The sequence below is a fragment of the Salvelinus namaycush genome, chromosome 28 (genome assembly GCF_016432855.1).
Source record: "Salvelinus namaycush isolate Seneca chromosome 28, SaNama_1.0, whole genome shotgun sequence".
NCBI lineage: Eukaryota > Metazoa > Chordata > Actinopteri > Salmoniformes > Salmonidae > Salvelinus > Salvelinus namaycush.
Window position 1 is genome coordinate 38,321,247 of NC_052334.1, and position 22,552 is coordinate 38,343,798.

Sequence of the window (22,552 nt, forward strand, 5' to 3'; positions counted from 1 at the left end):
TGCCATATGCTCAAGCATTCAGCTGCGACTGCCACAATCCCAGGCATGCAGTACATCCTCTGATGCCATCTTCAAGCTCCAAAATGGTTGATTCCTTGCCCTGGAGGCTTGTGTTCAGCTCATTGAGCTTTCTGGAAATGTCAACCAGGTAAGCCAGCATAGCCAGCCATAGTTTGTCACGGAAGAGGTCTGCAAGGTCGCTGTCCTCTTTCTTCAGATAGGCCAGAAACTCCTCTCTCTCAGTTCCCACAGCCCTCCAGGACCCTCCCTCTGGACAATCACCTAACCTCAAATTGAAAGAGCAGGTGCTCATGGTCTGCTCCCATCTCCCTGCAAAACTCTCTGAACAGCCTTGTTTGAAGAGGTCTCTTCTTGATCAGATTCATTACCTTTACAACTGAGTTGAAAACTGCCCCTAGGTTATGTTGTAATGCTTTGCTGGCCAAAGACTCCCTGCGCAGAAACAATGTGTCAGCTTCAAATTGGGCCCCACTATGCGGACATGAGCTATGAATCCCGAGTTGCAGCCAGTCATGCATCTTGCAGCATCAGTGTAAATCCCAACACAATTTGCCCAGTCAATTTCTAAGTCTTTCAAATGACTGTCTACCACGCTGAAAATGTCCTCTCCCCTTGTTGTTTGTAAATGGTCACAGAAAATAAATTCCTCCTGGATATCGTCATCAAACATGTATCTTGCATATACCATCAACTGCGGAATTCCAGCCACATCTACTGACTCGTCTAATTGAAGAGAGAATTTATTGTGCTGTTTTATCATTTCTATCACAGATGCTTGTACGTCAACTGACATATTTCTTATTCTTTTACCCACTGTGTCATTGGAAAGTGGGACTGAGTCCACTGTTTTTGCTGCCTCCTCACCCAAAAGAGAGAGACCGACATCCCTCAGGCAGGGTTTGATGAGCTTCTCTCCTATACTATGAGGCTTCTTTGCCTTGGCAATATTTAGGCTCACCTGGTATGAAGCTTTGAGGGTAGCTCTGTTCCCTTTGAATGCCTGTTAGAGGGGCAGAGAAAGCCTTTTGTCAAAAGCCACCTACAATCAACTATCATGTTAAAATAACAATTCTAAATATGACATGCTCTTGATTTATCTTATCAGCCGTGTGTCTGTCTGTTATGGTCTACATCTTATTTATTTATTTTATTTAACCTTTATTTAACTAGGCAAGTCAGTTAAGAACAAATTCTTATTTACAGAATCAAAATTATTACTTGTATTATAATAGCAACAGTTCCAACCTAGACTTTTTTCCCAAGTCATTTATACAGTAATATGTAGTCTTCATCTGTACTGTTACTAAGGGTTGCACTAGCTCAGTAGCTAGCTAATTTGCTTTGGCTAACACTAGCTAGCTATTAGCTGTGTACAAGAGGATTGTTTGAAAGAGGAACTCACACCTACTATGAGAGATGAGATAGTACTCCCTTATTTCTGCATATCACCTGTTATAAAATGACATCAATACCTTGCTAGTTTACTTTTCACACACTGTCGAAACACTGTTTCTTGAAGCATTCTGCCCTGTTCTGCAAGAACTCCCTAGGTTTACCTTCATGCTGTGGATGATTGGTTAGTATGTCATTTTAATTAGTTAGTTTTGAGAGACTCCTTACTAAGCACTTCCCCACACAAAACACATTGTGGGCGCTCCTCATTATTTTAAGTTTGTATAAAACCAAGAGAGAGAAACTCATTGCTGTTTTTGCGTTTCATGACAATTGAGCTCAGTCAGAACTTGTGGCTAGCTTGAGTCCATTCGATGAAAGTGGTTAGTGATGGTGAATAGGAATGACAAGTCAATGGCTGACAGCGTATCATCATCTACTGCTGAACAACAGCACTGCTGTTGCGGAGCGATCTTCAAGAAAACTGCAGAAAAAAGAGCAGCCAGCTCGTTCCAGTCACTAGTTGCAGCGAGCTGAAAAGACGAGCGACCCAGGGATGTGTGTGCTTTGGGGACCTTTAACAGAATGTGAATGGCAGAATGGGTGTTGTATGTGGAGGATGAGGGATGCAACAGATATCTCAGATAGGGGGGAGTGAGGCCTAAGAGGGTTTTATAAATAAGCATCAACCAGTGGGACTTGCGACGGGTATACAGAGATTACCAGTTTATAGAAGAGTATAGAGTGCAGTGATGTGTCCTATAAGGAGCATTGGTGATATTGACGAGCCTAGAGCACATCCCACCAACCAACAAAAGACACCAGAGAATCTGAGTCACTGCCTCTGTGAGAAGAGCGGAACATAGCGTTTGTGCTAATGTGATTATGGGCAGGGTTGTTTCGTCATTGTTTTAATGACAGTTTTAATTTCAAGTGGCTCCAACCCGATCATGAACTGCAGCTTATTAATGTAATTAAGGCCTGTGTAGGATTGTGTGTGTGTGACACACACGCAAACTCCTGGGTGGCTAATTGCTCTGGCCTTCAAAGCAGAGAGAAAAGCGGAGACAAATGAGCAGGAGAAATTTACCTGACTTAAGAGGAAAATGGTGTCCATGAGAAAACAGATGGAGAAATTGCCATGACTACTCCAAAAAATGTAGTTTTTAGATGGTGCCGCTATAGAGCTCTCTTTAACCATAGGCAACCACTGATCCCCCAGTGCTGGAGGGATACTGTTAAAGTGAGAAATATTCATGCGAGTAGACTGCTGATTGGCCAGCAGGATGACATCATCCTCTATGAGGAAATAGCAAGCATTTTTTAAATGGTCAGAGGTGCATTCATTTCGCTTGAACGTTTGCTACATTGTGGAATGAGACGTTTCCCCCAAAACATTCTTGTACGTTCTTGAACAGACTGAGGTACGTTTGCTCCTGTTAGGTGGGTGTGGCAAATTGTGGCTTGAAGCAATGAGTGACGTATTTTAAGGGCAGTGGACATGCTGAAAGCGTGCCCCAACCCACAACCCCTCCCTGTTTTTCAACTGGACGTTCAGTACAGCACGGTTTCCATTCAATTGAACGTTCCAGAACGTAAAAATGTACTGAACGCAGCCCTGTTAGTGGTCTGTTTTCTTAAGTGTTCTTGTCTCCAATTTATGCTAGCTTGCACTTGCTAGCTAATTTGTCCTATTTAGGTAGCTTGCTGTTGCTACCTAATTTGTCCAGGAATATAAACATTGAGTTGTTGTTTTACCTGAAATGCACAAGGTCCTCTACTCCACCAATTAATCCACACATAAAACGGTCAACCGAATCATTTCTAGTCATCTCTCCTCCTTCCAGGCTTTTTCTTCTTTGAACTTATATGGTGATCGCATCTAAACTTTCATTGTATTACCACGACAACCGGCAACAAAGTTCGTCTTTCAATCACCCACGTGGGTATAACCAATGAGATGGCACGTGGGTACCTGCTTCTATAAACCAATGAGGAGATGGGAGAGGCAGGACTTTCAGTGCGATCTGCGTCAGAAATAGGAATGACTTCTATTTTAGCCCTTGGCAACGCAGACGCTCGTTGGCGCGCGCGAGCAGTGTGGGTGCAATAATTGAATAACATGGATTTCTAAATTTATTTTGCGACGCTCGCGAACGCGACGTGTCCGGTCTGGTCAGCATGTTAGTGCTTAAGATGTGGGGCAGTAATTCTCTCCACAGATTCCTGAAGGAAGACAGCCAGACTACACGTACCTATGGAAAATACAGAAATAATGTGAGATCAATAAAAGTTGTGCATGGTGAGGATTTAATAATAAATCGTCATGAGACAAAGCAAAAACAGCGTCTGGACAAGAGAAACAAAACGACATTAATGCAGACACGGGGATGGACTGAGGAAGTGACAGATATAGGGGAAGCAATCAATGATGTGATGGAGTCCAGGTGAGTCCGATGAAGCGCTGGTCCGCATAACGATGGTGACAGGTGTGTGTAATGATGAGCAGCCTGGCGACCTCGTGCGCCAGAGAGGGGGAGCGGGAGCGGGAGCAGACGTGACAGTAATGTTAGCTAGTAAGCCAGCCGTCTAACATCAGCTATCTAACAGTAAGCTTTAACTTGCAATGAGAACAACTTTCTGACAAAATAAGAAACGTATATATCTGAAACTGTAGCTAGACTCTTACCCGTATACATGGATGAAAGCTTCACGGCAGACTGCAACCCCTTTCATTAAATAAGACGTCCTGTGTCGTTTCCGTTTTGTTTGTACAGCTTGTTTAGCCCATTGTGTTAAGTCACTCTGGTTCACACTGACCGTGTGCAATGCCATAAGAATCATATTAATCTTTAGCCCCCACCCAACTCTGACCATTTTACTCGCCCTAGCAGAGCTGGTTAGGCTGTTTTCATGTTATCCAGAGCGTTGGTGACTGTAACTAGGCTCCTGGCAACAATTTAATTACGCTTTTTTGCCGACGTTTACTGACACTGGCCATATTCAGCGGGTCTTGAGCATACGTAAATTCATCAGTTATTCTGTACCCTGGCACACTCAGACGAGAGTGCTCTGAAACAGTTGTTGCAGTGACATTCTATTGAAATGGATACATACTTGCATAATGGAGTCTTTTTTATTAAGTTTTACTACGCGATACATAAAAAAAAAAAAAAACAGCATTAGACAGGATTATCTACACATACTGAGCAGCTCAAATAGACAGAAGTGGGCTGTATGGCTGAACAATCTAAACTAATCTCTCGGCATGTCCAGCCCACTCATTATCTCAGCCAATAATGGCTAGCGGGAAGGTTCCTGGCTTTTTCTGTGGATTAACCAACTAGGCTCGTAATTTAATCATTCTTATTTACAGATGGCATGCAAGTTTGTTATTAAGGCACATGACAGTTCCCATGTTCAAGAAGGCATTTCTGTGTGATGGAAATGTTTATGTTTGTGCTTTTCTATTAACCAATAATTAGAATAAGTTTATAATTTATTAATAGTCCTATGTGTGATTCGGAACACGAGAAGTAGAGAGATAGAGCACACTGCCCCTGAATGAGGGGCACCTGTCTAGTCTATTTTACTATTACCTTATGGGATACAATGAAGTTAAGATGGAGTCATCAAGGGTTGTAATTCTAATTGTATTTGTTATTTTGATATGACAGGCAGTGTTGTTGTTTTTTATGCATGAATCATGATGTGAGTCATGTGTCCAAAGGGGGAATTACCAGTCCCCTGGGGCCGTTTGGTAAATATGCAAATTGTTTTTATTCAAATGCCTGAATATAAAAGGATGAAATATATGCTGGTCATGGTTGACAGTTACTCCGAATGGATTACCAGTCGCCTGGGGCCCCGGCCCTTTGGTAAATATGTAAATAGATTTTCTTCACATGCCTGCCTATAAAAGGAAGAAATATATGTTGGTAGTGGTTGACAGTTACTCCAAATGGATTGAAGTTTTCCCCACCTCGAGTGATATATGTGTATTGCTGTTGTGTTATTGAAGCAGACAAAAACAAAAAAAACATCTCACCAGATTGGGTCTAATGGATGGTTGGGATTTCTCCCTAAGGATTAGCCCTCTCTGACCCTGTGCCTGTGAGATCGCCAAGATGATAGGGGAGTATACAATTAAAGTGTTAGAGCCAATGTGAAGCACTAAGGACTGTCATTCTAAATTTGGGTTGGATAATTTAGCAATAGTTATAATTATGATTTGGAAAGGTGAGGCTTCTAGAGACCGAGCTATGCCCCTAAATTGTCAGGAGAGCCACTAAATTGTAGCTTGGGCTAACCTTGCAACAATCTCACTCTTATCAAGGTAGGTGTGAAACTGTTATAACATGTGTTCTCTCTCTTCCCTGTGAAAGTGAATATGCATGTGCCTTAGACCAAATTCGTGAGATCTCTAGAGACGTAGAGAAAATTGGAAATGCTAAAAGAATTGCGTAAATTGGCTCTGCAAAACAGAGAGGCTCTTGCCTACCTTTTGGCAGGTCAAGGGGGCACTCAATTTGAATTCCCCACAACAAGAGTGGATGCCTGGAACTTGGTTGGAATCCCTGTTTGGAGGTTGGCGTTCCCAAATTGGCTGCAGCGTGTGTTTTTTTTCTTAGTTTGTCTGAATTGTGTTATTTAACATGCTGTGTATGTGTGTGTGTTTTGGATTAATTCACTCCTGTTAATAGATGTATAGCCTTTATTATGATGATATTATTACCATACTAATTAGATTGTATAACCCAGAATGAAGGGTTTGAAATTATGAAGTGTCTGTTTTTTTATAGGAGTGTATAATATTTTGATATAGAAGCTAAAATCTAAATGCTTACATTAAAATTTAATGATTATTATCACACAAGTGATAAGAGGATGGAATGTGATGGACATTTTTATGTTTGTGCTTTTCTATAAACCAATTTCTGTGTTTATGCAAGTGACTGATTGAACAAATCCTCACTATCAGTATCTGCAATTTTGCAGTACGCCCAGAACCTTGTTTAGAGAAAGGGATATCTCAGTTTCAAGGTCTCAGCTTAGAGAGAGGAAGCCTCATGAGTTATTGGTCTATCACATGCATGACCCAGTCATGAATGAAGCAAACATTAATTATGAATGATGAATAAGCTAAATCATGCAAATATAACTTGCCAGTATATAAGGGAACTAACAGGACTGCTCCGTTAGGGCTCATGGTCAACATGTGTACATATGGTGCATTGAGTTGATTGGAACCTCTCCAGCATGCTGACAAACAATGGTTTATTTAAGATTGACTTCGAGTGTCCCTGTGTAAGAATTTCCACGACAATTACCAAAACCTTTCTGCAGCATTGAAGGTCCCCAAGAACACAATGACCTCCATCATTCTTAAATGGAAGAAGTTTGGAACCACCAAAACTCTTCTAAGAGCTGGCCTCCCGGCCAAACTGAGCAATTGGGGGTGAAGGGCTATGGTCAGGGAGGTGGGCAAGAATACGATGGTCACTCTGACAGAGCTCCAGAGTTCCTCTGTGGAGATGGGAGAACCTTCCAGAAGGACAACCATTTCTGCAGCACTCCACCAAACAGGCCTTTATGGTAGAGTGGCCAGACGGAAACCACTCCTCAGTAAAAGGAACTTGACAGCCCACTTTGAGTTTGCCTGAAGCCACCTAAAGACTCTCAGACCATGAGAAACAAGATTCTCTGGTCTGATGAAACCAAGATGGAACTATTTGGTCTGAATGCTAAGCGTCACATCTAGAGGAAACCTGGCACCATCCCTACGGTGAAGCATGGTGGTGGCAGCATCATGCTGTGGGGATGTTTTGCAGGGACTGGGAGACTAGTCAGGATCAAGGTAAAGATTAATGTAGCAAAGCACAGAGAGATCCTTGATGAAAACCTGCTCCAGAGCCCTAAAGACCTGAGATGGGGGCGAAGGTTCACCTTCCAACAGGACAACGACCCTAAGCTCACAGCCAAGACAACGCAGGAGTAGCTTCGGGACAAGTCTCTGAATTTCCTTGAGTAGCCCAGACAGAGCCAGACTTGAACCCGATTGAACATCTCTGGAGAGACCTGAAAATAGCTGTGCAGAAACACCCCAAATACAGGTGTGCCAAGCCTATAGCATCATAGCCAAGACTCGAGGCTGTAATCACTGCCAAATGGTGCTTCAACAAAGTATTGAGTAAAGGGTCTGAATACCTATCTAAATGTGATATTTATTTTTTAACATTTCTAAAAACTTGTTTTTGCTTTGTCATTATGGGTTATTGTGTGTAGATTGATGAGGGGAACAAACAATTTAATCCATTTTAGAATAAGGCTGTAACGTAACAAAATGTTACCTTTCAATATAGTATTAGCCTTATATTTAGCAAATAAATTATGGGTTATGCAAAAGCTTCTAACTTATACCTTTTGTTTCTTGCGGAATATGCACCTGCGCTCTACTGGCCTCTCTCCTTAAAAAACGCTCCTTAGCTCTTGGAGTCCCAGAAAAGCTAGACTAGAATAGCTTGCTGGGCATTTTTTTGCAAGCTCTTACAGTAGAGCTTGCAAGTAGCTAATAGAACTCACAGGGAGATTGAAAAAAAAAAAGAGAACACGCAATGGCGGTAGGCTAGAGCAGTTACTTGTTCAGACCCATAACCATTCAATATTCGCGAAGATAAGTGAAAGCCGTCTGCATCTTATTCAAGTCCTATATTATTCAAGCATGTCATTACAATGATGAACATAAGGACAACACAACGTATTTCATTTTACTATTGAAAGCGGGGAATGAATGAAGCAACAATAGAGGAGAAAGAGGAGGTAACGTTATTATAGATAGGGTTCGGGTTCACGTTTCTTGGCCTGGTGGGAGATCCGTCAACATGCCCTTGAGCAGGGCATTGACCCTGGATGCTTCTGTGTGTCGCTCTGAACGGGAGTCTGTTGGATGACTGGTATGGTGTAGTTGTTGAGCGGCTTCATTGCAAGTATATTGTATGTTTTGAATATTCAATAACATTTATTTTTTAAAGATATTAGTGTTTTATTTTTCATTAATTAATTTTTCTCCAAATTTGACATAGTATTTTGTGTAGATTGTTGACAAAAAAAATACAAATCTATTTTAAATCACACTTTGTAACACACCAAAATGTGGAAAAGGGTCCAGGGGTGTGAATACTTTCTGAAGGCACTTTAGCTACATCTATGGTATTTTATGTTTTGTAGTGTATAATGTGTGATAGCCTATATATGATAAGCTATGTATTGGATAACGGCACAATCATTTCATTTGGGCTTGGGCTCATAAAATGTATTTGATGTAGGGCTCATAAAATGTCTAATGTATGGATCATCAGGTTCAGGTTTCACCAGGCTTGAATTTCATGCAGATCAAAGCTCTAATCAAATCCAGACATAATTATATGCTTTCTATGCTATAGAATGACACCACTGGTTTGGGCCGGAAATACAAGGGTTACCTGGGAGAAAAGTGATTTATTCTCGGGAAGGGGACATTTGTAAAATACAGGGAAAATATTCACCTCTACTCTGGATACTACCCTCTGCAACTGGATCCTGGACTTCCTGACGGGCAGACCACAGGCTGTGAGGATTGACAACACCACCTCCTCCACACTGACCAAGGTAGCAGCTACTCTTCCTGGGGTCTGGCAAAATTAAGGCAGTTATACCATTTTAAAAACATTACAATACATTCATGACAGATTTCACAACACACAAAATGTGTGCCCTCAGGCCCCTAATCCACTACCACATATCTACAACACAAACTCCATATGTACGTGTGTGTATAGTGCGCATGTTATCATGTGTCTGTGCCTATGTTTGTGTTGCTTCACAGTCCACGCTGTTCCATAAGGTGTATTTGTATCTGTTTTTTAAATTTGATTCTACTGCTTACTGTCACACTGATCTGTTTCACCTGTCTTGTGCTTGTCTCCACCCCCCACCAGGTGTCTCTCATTTGTTCCCATTATCCCCAGTGTATTTATACCGGTGTTTTCTGTCTGCCTGTTGTCAGTTCGTCTTGTCCAACCTACCAGCGTGTTGTTGCCATACTCCTGGTGTTTCTAGTCCCTGTATTCTAGTCCTCCCGCTTCCAACCTTTTCTGCCTACCTTGACACTGAGCCCGCCTGTCATACCATTCCCTGGTGGCTTGTCATTGTTGATAGACAACATAATTTTTTCACACTCACAGAATTCAAATTTATATTCTTGTGTTTCATAATTTGGAGAGATATACTTGGATGTGTGGAGTCAGCGTTTGTTGCTGGCATGTCATGCCTAAGTTTAGCAATCTTGCCAATTAAAAAAACATTAAAGCAATATCAGTCAGTTTTGTGATGAATGATTGAGGGATACCTTCTCGAGCACAAACTTCTTGATGAACTACAATCTGGCTTTGGAACAGCTCATTCCACTGATACTTGCCTTATCCACCTTTTTGACCACATTAAGCAGGGAAGTGAGAAGAGGAACTATACAGGTATGGCCATGTTAGACTTGCAGAAAGCTTTTCAAACTGTGGACCATGATATTCTCCTGATAAAACTGAAATTCATGGGTCTAAATTATGTAGTAGTGAATTGGTTTAAGTTTTATCTGACCAACAGAACACACGTATGTAATGTTGGTGATATTCTGTCAGAGGCCAAAGAAATGTGCAGTACCGCAGGGATACATCTTACTTACAGTGGGGCAAAAAAGTATTTAGTCAGCCACCAATTGTGCAAGTTCTCCCACTTAAAAAGATGAGAGAGGCCTGTAATTTTTATCATAGGTACACTTCAACTATGACAGACAAAATGAGAAAAAAAATCCAGAAAATCACATTGTAGGATTTTTTATGAATTTATTTGCAAATTATGGTGGAAAATAAGTATTTGGTCAATAACAAAAGTTTATCTCAATACTTTGTTATATACCCTTTGTTGGCAATGACAGAGGTCAAACGTTTTCTGTAAGTCTTCACAAGGTTTTCACACACTGTTGCTGGTATTTTGGCCCATTCCTCCATGCAGATCTCCTCTAGAGCAGTGATGTTTTGGGGCTGTTGCTGGGCAACACGGACTTTCAACTCCCTCCAAAGATTTTCTATGGGGTTGAGATCTGGAGACTGGCTAGGCCACTCCAGGACCTTGAAATGCTTCTTACGAAGCCACTCCTTCGTTGCCCGGGCGGTGTGTTTGGGATCATTGTCATGCTGAAAGACCCAGCCACGTTTCATCTTCAATGCCCTTGCTGATGGAAGGAGGTTTTCACTCAAAATCTCACGATACATGGCCCCATTCATTCTTTCCTTTACACGGATCAGTCGTCCTGGTCCCTTTGCAGAAAAACAGCCCCAAAGCATGATGTTTCCACCCCCATGCTTCACAGTAGGTATGGTGTTCTTTGGATGCAACTCAGCATTCTTTGTCCTCCAAACACGACGAGTTGAGTTTTTACCAAAAAGTTATATTTTGGTTTCATCTGACCATATGACATTCTCCCAATCTTCTTCTGGATCATCCAAATGCTCTCTAGCAAACTTCAGACGGGCCTGGACATGTACTGGCTTAAGCAGGGGGACACGTCTGGCACTGCAGGATTTGAGTCCCTGGCGGCGTAGTGTGTTACTGATGGTAGGCTTTGTTACTTTGGTCCCAGCTCTCTGCAGGTCATTCACTAGGTCCCCCCGTGTGGTTCTGGGATTTTTGCTCACCGTTCTTGTGATCATTTTGACCCCACGGGGTGAGATCTTGCGTAGAGCCCCAGATCGAGGGAGATTATCAGTGGTCTTGTATGTCTTCCATTTCCTAATAATTGCTCCCACAGTTGATTTCTTCAAACCAAGCTGCTTACCTATTGCAGATTCAGTCTTCCCAGCCTGGTGCAGGTCTACAATTTTGTTTCTCGTGTCCTTTGACAGCTCTTTGGTCTTGGCCATAGTGGAGTTTGGAGTGTGACTGTTTGAGGTTGTGGACAGGTTTCTTTTATACTGATAACAAGTTCAAACAGGTGCCATTAATACAGGTAACGAGTGGAGGACAGAGGAGCCTCTTAAAGAAGAAGTTACAGGTCTGTGAGAGCCAGAAATCTTGCTTGTTTGTAGGTGACCAAATACTTATTTTCCACCATAATTTGCAAATAAATTCACTAAAAATCCTACAATGTGATTTTCTGGATTTTTTTTTCTAATTTTGTCTGTCATAGTTGAAGTGTACCTATGATGAAAATTACAGGCCTCTCTCATCTTTTTAAGTGGGAGAACTTGCACAATTGGTGGCTGACTAAATACTTTTTTGCCCCACTGTATATACGTTAATGAAATGCCAGATACAGTAAAGTGCAAACTCCTGCTTTATGCTGATGATTCAGCCATACTGATATCAGGGAAGGATACAGTTTACATAGAGGAGACCCTGAGTAAGGAATTGCATTTTGTTAGCGATTGGTTGACTGACAACAAATTGTCACTACATTTGGAAAAAAAATCATTGATTTTGTTTGGAACAAAACGTAGATTGCTTAGGGCTGACAAGATAAAGGTAAACTGTGCAGGCAAGGAGATTGAATCTAAAACAAGTGTATCTTATCTTGGTGTGTCCCTAGATCAATCCCTTTCTGGAGACCTGATTGCTGCTAAAATTATTTATCAAATGGCGAACAACATTTAACATCAAAGTTAAGAAACTGCTTGTCTCAATCTTGATTCAGTGTCATTTTGATTATGCCTGCTCTGCTTAGTATAGTGGACTATCAAAAAAGTTGGAAAAGAATGCAGGTCATGCAAAATAATGTTATCTGGTATATACTGAATGTCTCCCCTAGGACCCACATAGGGGTACAGGAGTTCCGGGAGGTGGGCTTGTTGCCTTTGGAGTCCAGAGTGGACCAATTTAAACTTAATCATATGTTTGACATCTTAAATGATCGTGCCCCAGGTTACATGAAAAACCACATTGATATGGTCTATAACCAACACAATTACAATACTAGAGCTAGTGTTGTCTTGTAAAATCCCAAGAGTACACAGCATTGCGAGGGGCACATTCTTCTATACAGGAATGTGTCTATGGAATAGCCTTCCCTTGGAGATCAAGAAAAGAAAAAGTAAAAATAGCTTTAAAAAGCAGGCAAAGGTTTTCATTTGAACAAGGTTGTCTAAATAAGAGAAACCACTCTACTGCCCATTGTGCCCCCTACTGCTGGTCAGGTGTATTTATTTGAAGGATCGGTATGATGTGCAATTAATAGATTGTTTTAATGTGAAATGAATATGGTTGATTTTTAAGGTTAGGGAGAAGTGCAGTGAATAGTGCCACTTTTTAGGATGTCAATATAAATGAATGTATTTATGGTTGTTTGTCATTTTGTCTTGCCTTTTAAATCATTATATATGTTATTGTTTTAACCATCGAGGACCACTTTGGAAACAAGCGTTTTGATTAATACTTTCAAGTGATATCCTCTGGGTGCACATTGTACATTTTGTTGTATATGTCTGTTATTCAATTCAATGATGGTACTGAGTTTGCCTTTTTCCCCCAAATGTCATTGAAGGTGCTCCAAAGCTTTTTACTATCATTCATCTTTGTTTCATAGTGTAGTTTCTTCTTTTTATTCATTTTAGTCACAAAATCTCTCAATTTGCAGTATGTTTGACAATCGGTTGTGCAGCCAGACTTATGTGCCATTCCCTTTGCCTAATATAAGGGCACAAGGCGAGACCCAGATGCAGACATGGGAGGCAGATGGTTTGAGTCTTTGATATTTATTAATCAATCCAAAAGGGGTAGGCAAGAGAATGGTCGTGGACAGGCAAAAAGGTCAAAACCAGTTCAGAGTCCAGGAGGTACAGAGTGGCAGGCAGGCTCGAGGTCAGGGCAGGCAGAATGGTCAGGCAGGCAGGTACGGGTTCCAGAAAACAGGCAAGGGTCAAAACCGGGAGGACTAGCAAAAAGAGCATAGAAGCATAGGAGTACGGGAAAACATGCTGGTTGATTTGAAAGACATACAAGACGAACTGGCACAGAGAGACAGGAAACAAGGATAAATACACTGGGGAAAATAAGCGACACCTGGAGGGGGTGGATACAATCACAAGGACAGGTGAAACAGATCAGGGGGTGACACCTAATCCCTCTCAACCATTCAATTCCTCATCAATCCACGGGAATTTAACAGTTTTTACAGTCATTTTCTTAATGGGTGCATGCTTATTAAAAACTGGGATAAGCAATTTAATAAATGTGTCAAGTGCAACGTCTGTTTGCTCCTCATTACACACCACGGATCAACAAATATTCTTTACATCAACAATATAGGAATCACTAAAACTTATTGTATGACCTCTTATGCACTATATTAGGCCCAGCCTTTGGAACTTTGGTTTTCCTAGATATGGATACTTTATTGTGATCCCTACATCCAATGGATCTGGATACTGCTTTTAAACACATTTCTGCAGCATTAGTAAAGATGTGATCAATACATGTTGATGATTTAATTCCTGTGCTGTTTGTAACTACCCTGGTGGTTGACTAATAACCTGAACCAGGTTCCTGGCACTGGTTACAGTTTGAAGCTTTTTCTTGAGTGGGCAGCTTGATGAAAATATACATCTCTGTTGATACCACATACATTATCAAGCATTTCACACGTTATCCAGAAACTGACTGTTAACACTTGGTGGTCTATAGCAGCTCCCCACCAGAATGGGCTTTAGGTGAGGCAGATGAACCTGTAACCATATTACTTCAACAGTATCTAACATGAGATCCTTTCTAATCTTTACAGGAATGTGGTTCTGAATATAAACAGCAACACATCCACCACTAGCGTTTCTGTCTTTTCTGTAAATGTTATAACCTTGTATTACTACCACTGTATCATCAAAGGTATTGTCTAAGTGAGTTTCAGAGATAATCAGAATACAAATGTCATCTGTTACTAGCAAGTTATTAATTTCATGAACCTTGTTTCTTGAAGCTACATATGTTAACGTGGGCTATTTTCAGCACTTTTATGGGATGCTTGCTTGTTTCCATTGCTTTACTGGGAAGCTTAGCAGAAGTAGATATTCTCATGTTATTTATGTTAGTGCAGGGTGAGCTGCACACAGTGGACTTCCTACTAGGGCACAACACCTCAGTGCTAACAGCATACATCTGGTTCATAGGCACATGATTGCTCCATACACTAGCTGTAGGATCAACAGAGGCATTCAGGGCAGTTAGAGGGCCAAAAATTAAGTTACTTACATTGTGTCTACCAACGCCCCTGGTATAATGTACATTTGCTAAAGCATAATGATGACTCAGCAACACAATGGTAGGGATTAACTGAGCTGGGCTTGGGTCATTGATAAGTCATTGTCTCAGCGCAGCCTTATAATGCTGTGAAAGGATCCAGGAACCCAAATGATTTGGGTGGATCCCATCCTCCTTATAAAACGTGTTTTGTTTCCAAAAGGTATCACAATTGTCAACAAAAGTTACACCCATTGAGCTGCAATAAACACGTAGCCAGTTGTGAAGACAAAGAATCCTGCTAAAGTGTTCAATGCCATGATTCGGAGAGGGCACAGGGCCAGATATGATGGGTCTTTTATTAGTGTCCAGCGGAGAGTCAGCTCTTTAAAATCCAGTTTCAACTGTTCAGAGCTGCCTTTCATACTGTCATTAAAACCGAGATGGACTACGATAGATTCAATATCCATGTCCTGGCATAATACATTCGGGAGCAGCTTAGTAATGTAATTTACTCAAGCTCCGGGATAGGACATTGCACCAGGAATAGTCACATTTCTTACCATGGAGCTGCCCAAAATCAGGACGAGCGAGAGGCAGTATAACATGAGCCCGTAGATCCAGGAATCGAGAGCATCCTGACCGATTGCATTATGGCCTGGGACTGGAATTGCTCCGACCACGACCGCAAAGCCCTCCAGCGGGTGGTGAAATGGCCAAGAACATCACTGGGGCCGTGTTCCCACCCATCCAGGACATGTACTTGAAACGGTGCCTGAGGAAGTCCCACAGCATCATCAAGGATACCATACACCCCAGCCTGGAGTTGTTCACTCTCTTACCGTCGGGCATGAGGTCTGATAGAAACTGTTTCTGAGCCTGTTGTTATCTACAAGCCATCAGACTGCTGAACACTTGAACTGAAAATCTGTACTGACTCTCCGCACCTTAACACACACACACACACACACACACACACACACACACACACACACACACACACACACACACACACACACACACACACACACACACACACACACACACACAAGTACACACACGTACATACATTTATGATACACACCCATCACAATTGCTGCTACCAGACACTTATTTACTATTGCTAATACTGCACAATTTAAACACTTGCCCCCCAATCCCCCCTTTTTCTGTTGGACGCTGTATACCATGTGTATCCTGTACATACGACTAATAAAACTTGAAACCATTCTTCCACGGGAAATTCCATAATTTGGTGTTTTGTTGATAGTGGTGTAAAACACTGTCTCAGGCGCTGCTCCAGAATCTCCCATAAGTATTCAATGGGGTTGAGATCTGGAGACTGAGACGGCCATGGAATATGGTTTACATCGTTTTCATGCTCATCAAACCATTCAGTGACCACTCATGCCCTGTGGATGGGGGCATTGTCATCCTATGGGGGCATAGCCATGGTAGCCAAAATAATTACCCTAAGCATGATTGGATGTTAATTGCTTAATTAACTCAGGAACCACACCTGCTTTTAATATACTTTGTATCCTCATTTACTTAAGTGTATCCACTTGGGAGTCTGAGCTCTTTGTTGGGGTCGTAGTAGGCAAGGATTGGTCCTGGTTCTCTTGTGATCAAGTCTTTCACTCTGGAAAGCAATGTCGTGTTGCTTGTCCCAGAGGAACTCACTGGACTGCTTTAGCAGCTGACACAGGGGTGCATTAGCATTGGAGAGAGTGGGTGAGAACTTGGCTAAGTAGTTGACCATACCAAGCACTGTTTCCAGCTCTGTGCGGTTCTTTGGTGGCTCCATTTCTTTTATGGCTGAGATCTCCTGTGGATCTGGCTTGATTCCTTTCGCTGTGAGAAGATGTCTGAAGTAGCTGACCTTTGTAGCGGCGACTGTGCTCTTCTCTGGGTTGAGCCGGACTCCTCTCTCGCGGGACCTTTACAGCATCGCGTGGGAGGTTTCTGTTGTGTTCCTCTTTGGTTCCACCATAGACAAGGATGTCATCCACAATTGCCACAACTCCGTCGAGGCCTTTGCACAATTTGTCGGTCTTTCGCTGAAACTTGTCTTGGGCTGAGATAATCCCAAAAGGCAGGCAACGAAACCTGTGGCGTCCAAACGGTGTGTTGAACGTTGTGAGCTTAGATGACTCTTCTGTGAGTTTGATAGCCCAGTAGCCTGATCTGGCGTCCATGACACTGAAGTAGTCCCCGGCGACGATCCACGGTCCGGAGTCCCCGGCGAAGATCCACGGTCCGGAGCTTCCGGCGACGACCCACGGTACGGATCCTCCGGCAACGATCCAGTTCCTCCGGCGACGATCCACGGTCCGGTTCCTCCGGCGTCGATCCACGGTCCGGTTCCTCCGGCGTCGATCCACGGTCCGGTTCCTCCAGCGACGATCCACGGTCCGGAGTCCCCGGCGAAGATCCACGGTCCGGAGCTTCCGGCAACGACCCACGGTACGGAGCCTCCGGCGACAATCTACGGTCCTGTCCCACCGGCGACGACCCACGGTCCGGTTCCTCCGGCGACGATCCACGGTCCGGTTCCTCCGGCGACGATCCACGGTCCGGAGCTTCCGGCGACGATCCCCGCACCGGAGCCGCCCCCGACGTTAGATGCCCACCTGGTCCCTCCTCTATTGAGTCAGGTTTTGCGGCCGGAGTCCACACCTTTGGGAGGGGGCCGTACTGTCACGCCCTGACCATAGAGAGCCTTTTATTCTCTATGTTGGTTAGGTCGGGGTGTGACTAGGGTGGGTTATCTAGGTTATTATATGTCTATGTTGGTCTGGTATGGTTCCCAATCAGAGGCAGCTGTTTATCATTGTCTCTGATTGGGGATCATATTTAGGCAGCCTTTTCCCACTGGGTTTTTGTGGGATCTTGTTTGTTTGTTTTTGGTTAGTTGCCTGTGAGCATGCAACTAGCGTCACGTTTCGTTTGTTCTGTATTGTTTTGGTGAGTTTAATTTATTAAACATGTGGAACTCTACGCACGCTGCGCCTTGGTCCGTTAATTCTACAAACGATCGTGACAATAATAGTTGAGAGAATTATTTATTTCAGCTTTTGTTTCTTTCATCACATTCCCAGTGGGTCAGACGTTTACATACACTCAATTAGTATTTCGTAGCATTGCCTTTAAATTCTTTAAATTAACTTGGGTCAAAAGTTTTGGGTAGCCTTCCACAAGCTTCCCAAAATAAGTTGGGTGACTTGTGGCACATTCTTCCTAACAGAGCTGGTGTAACTGAGTCAGGTATGTAGGCCTCCTTGCTCGCACACGCTTTTTCAGTTCTGCCCACAAATTTTCTAAAAGATTGAGGTCAGGGCTTTGTGATGGTCACTCCAATACCTTGACTTTGTTATCCTTAAGCCATTTTGCCACAACTTTGGAAGTATGCCTGGGATCATTGTCCATTTGGAAGACCGATTTGCGACCAAGCTTTAACTTCCTGACTGATGTCTTGAGATGTTGCTTCAATATAGCCACAATTTTCCTGCCTCATAATGCCATCGATTATGTGAAGTGCACCAGTCCCTCCTGCAACAAAGCACCCCCACAGCATGATGCTGCCACCCCTGTGCTTCACGGTTGGGATGGTGTTCTTTGGCTTGCAAGCCTCCCCTTTTTTCCTCCAAACATAACGATGGTCATTATGGCCAAACAGTTCTATTTTTGTTTCATCAGACCAGAGGACATTTCTCCAAAAAGTACAATCTTTGTCCCCATGTGCAGTTGCAAACCGTAGTCTGTCTTTTTTATGGCGGTTTTGGAGCAGTGGCTTCTTCCTTGCTGAGCGGCCTTTCAGGTTATGTCGATATAGGACTCGTTTTACTGTGGATATAGATACTTTTGTACCTGTTTCCTCCAACATCTTCACAAGGTCTTTTGCTGTTGTTCTGGGATTGATTTGCACTTTTCGCACCAAAGTACGCTCATCTCTAGGAGACAGAACGCGTCTCCTTCCTGATGACGGCTGCGTGGTCCCATGGTGTTTATACTTGCATACTATTGTTTGTACAGATGAACATGGTACCTTCAGGAGTTTGGAAATTGCTCCCAAGGATGAACCAGACTTGTGGAGGTCTACAATTTTTTTTCTGAGGTCTTGGCTGATTTCTTTAGATTTTCCCATGATGTCAAGCAAAGAGGCACTGAGTTTGAAGGTAGGCCTTGAAATACATCCACAGGTACACCTCCAATTGACTCAAATTATGTCAATTAGCCTATCAGAAGCTTCTAAAGCCATGGCATCATTTTCTGGAATTTCCCAAGCTGTTTAAAGGCACAGTCAACTTAGTGTATGTAAACTTCTGACCCACTGGAATTGTGATACAGTGAATGATAAGTGAAATATTCTGTCTGTAAACAATTGTTGGAAAAATTACTTGTGTCATGCACAAAGTAGATGTCCTAACTGACTTGCCAAAACTATAGTTCGTTAACAAGAAATTTGTTGAGTGGTTGAAAAACGAGTTTTAATGACTCCGACCTAAATGTATGTAAACTTCCGACTTTAACTGTATACTGTAGCTAAGAAAGTAATACTAATTGTATGTTGTGTAGTAAGCTGTTAGTAGCCCATGTGCCTCATCCTAATAATTTGGTCACTTTTCCCCTCTTAATTTTGCCTACTGTTCTGACTTGGTGGTGCACATATAGCCTGTTTTAGAGAAATGTAATCATCAAATATTGTAAGAGCTTTCATTGTCTGCTTTTATGCCCCATTTATTTATAGGCCAGGTGTATCAGTGGAAAGGTGTTGGGACTGCTGTTGGGACAGCTTTATGTAGGCCCTAACAGTTTGTGGGCACCGTTTGTCACCGTTATAGTGCAATTAATGTATTATTTAGTATTGTGTTGTGTAGTGGCTTTGCTGGCATGCATCTAAAAAAATATATTTTGAGTTTGCCCCACCAAGATTGCCACTTTATATATCAATTTAAACTTGTTTTTTGAAAATTATTTCCTGCTGATATGAAAGATAAAGTCCGTATGCTTCCAAAACTGTACCGCAAGCGATGCGTGTTAATGTTTAGACCGAGCTCTTAATAAAACTCCCCTCTACAGAAGTCGCCTTCATCCAATGACTTGTGTAATGTAATGGAACAAGGGCATGATCAAGTGCTATGTTGAGAGGTAGTTTGCAAGTAAGCATTTCATTGCACTGTTTACACCCCGCTGTATCCTGTGTATATGACAAATGCAATTTGATTTGATTTAATTAGATTTTTTACAGTAAGGATGCTTGCCATTTCAAGAGACACAGTTCTAAAATAGAGTGCACCAAGGCTATGTCTCCGGATAAATTCAGCCAGGAGGGCTGGACTTCTCCGAAGTGCCAACCCAGCAACAAGGCACACTTACTGGGTCAAATCGAGATGCAGTTCAGCCTTTACAAGAAGCAGACCTTCAAGTGGGTGGTTGAAAATGCCCTGTGGTATGCTGGGTGTTTGGTGGCATCGATGAAGAGTAGCCTAGCAGTTAGAGCGTTGGGCCAGTAACCAAAAAGTTGTTCGTTCGAATCCTCAAGCTGACAAGGTGTACAATCTTTCTTTCTGCCCTTGAGCATGGCAGTTAAACCCCCACAACAGCTCCTCGGGCGCCCAATGTGGCAGCCCCCCACACCTCTCTGCTTCAGAGGGTTTGGGTTAAAAGCAGAAGTCGAGTTTATAATGTAAAATACATTTTATCCTTTAATTGAATCATGACACCACACCGCCCAGAGACATTGTGGCTGATGTGGAGGGTTCTTCTGACTGTGTTTGGCCCGTGTTTACAACTGTGACTACAGGAAAAAACAATTAGTGGAACAGAAATAGACCATTAAATCCACCCCAAAAATATTAATTTGACCCCCAGTGAAACAGCGTCAAACTGTGTCCTGCGCTCAACTGTGTCTGTTTACCCTGGGTACATGTTCAGTCATCTGAGCAGAACAGTGAATGCTTGATCGCACTGCCTGGAATATAGTGTTTTGGGAGAGGTTGGAGCGAGGCGCAGAGGATGAGATAATCAGATGACTGTCCAGTAGCGACATGACACACACATACCGCTGCTGTTCTATCATATACTCTTTATTCTACTTCGCGACCAAGACACTACCCACTTTATATTTGTAAATACAGTCCGTTATTACTATGCATACTACATCTTCTATTACTTAGTTTTTATTTGATGCTTATTATTGTTAATATTGATTAATGTACTGCATTGTTGAGCGAGCGAGCACACGAGCACTTCGCTGCACCTTTTATACCCGCTGTAAACTGTGTACGTGACGAATACAATTATATTTGATTTGAGTTTCTCCCCAGACATGGAGCCGCTGGCTCCCTCACTGCAGCATCGTGGCAGTCAGTTCAATTCTTCTGACCCCTTCAGTTTTTCCAGAGCTTAAATGCCAGTCACGTCCAGAGGGAATCTCTGGGAGAGTGGGGTTACATTATTAAAATGGTGACAGACTATTACAAGCGTTCTCCGGGAGAAAAGAGGCAGAGCAGAAGAAGAGACTCAGGATTATTTTTAACTACATTCTCTATGGTCTCACACGTCCTGCATTTCATGGAGGTGGATAGACAAACAGACAAGCACGAACGCAAACTCAGAGGAACGTAATGTTCCCATCTCTTCCCTTCCTCTTATGGATGTTGTGGGGTGGGCGGCTTGAGCCCCTCAAGACCACAGCCAATAAACACAAAGAGATGCACACATTTAGTAATTAACCAACAGTAGGCTAGTTAGAAACATACAACACAACCTTTATCCTTCATTATATCATTTTTTTATCGCTTTGGTATTATTGTCTCAAGGCTTAAAAATCCTTATTTAACCCCTCTCCTTCATCTACAGTGATTGAAGTGGATTTAACAAGTGACATCAATAAGGGATCATAGCTTTCACATAGATTCACCTGCTCAGTCTGTCATGGAAGGAGCAGGTGTCCCCAATGTTTTGTATACTCAGTGTAGGTGTACTATCTGTAATCAAATGTAAGAAATTAAATTAAACAAATTCAATGAATGAAAATAAAACAATGTTTAGCACGCATTTAATTTGCATCAAGCCTGTCTTGAGCACTTGGCCATAAATTCTCATCCACATCACAGTGAATGTCCTCATTGTTCATGCACCACTGGAAAACCTTTTGGCATGGCGAATCCAAGCTTGACATTGGTTTGTGTTGATGTCGTCGCATGCCTCATCCATGGCCAGAAGGAGGGTGGCACACTCATGGGGATGGCGATGGTACATCATCTCCATGCTGAAAAAAAATTATTCAATAGGGTTGAGGAAAGGAGAGTATGGGGGAAGGTATAATGTTATGAATAGGGGATAGGCCCGGAACCATGCCTGAACCACCTCTGCACGGTGGAACCTGACATTGTCCCACACAATGACATTGGTGACCCATTCACCTTGACAGGCCTGATCAATTTCATTGGGAAACAATGAGGTGTGCAGCATTGTAGGATCCAAGTGATGGCCTACGTCCTACCACACCATCTTCAGAGATACTGTATAATTCTGTACCTGAACATACTCGGCCCGCAGTAGTTTCACGCGGTCGTTGTTTCTCTGAAAAGGCACAAGGTAAATGTTTTAATAGATACCTGGTGCCTCTTCCAAAGGCAGGGGAGAGTTGGTAGGCTGAATGATGACACATCGGCAAAGGTGTCACCGTTCTCCTCAATGGCCTGCTTTATTATTTCTTTTCCACCACTGCCCACTCCCACTGCTCGGTCAGCACCCGGCCATGGCCACCACCATGGGGTCTTCTGTCAATTCTGAGGGTAGAACAGAGTATAATGTCAATAGATCATATCGTAAGAATACTGTAACATGTTTTGTGAATTTACATGCATTACAA

At 42.6% G+C, this 22,552-nt stretch overlaps 1 protein-coding gene across 2 annotated transcripts in view; it reads left to right on the plus strand.

Moving 5' to 3' along the window:
* The window catches only part of LOC120023777 (heterogeneous nuclear ribonucleoprotein R-like), a 37,682-nt gene extending 28,642 nt beyond the window's left edge, over nt 1–9,040 (plus strand). Inside the window, exon 14 of one of the 2 annotated variants that reach the window (XR_005472749.1) lies at nt 8,856–9,040. The gene's annotated coding sequence lies outside the window, so the exon portion shown is untranslated. The remainder of the gene's footprint in view (nt 1–8,855) is intronic. The other variant, XR_005472750.1, reaches the window with a different exon arrangement.
* Nucleotides 9,041–22,552: the final 13,512 nt, after the last annotated feature.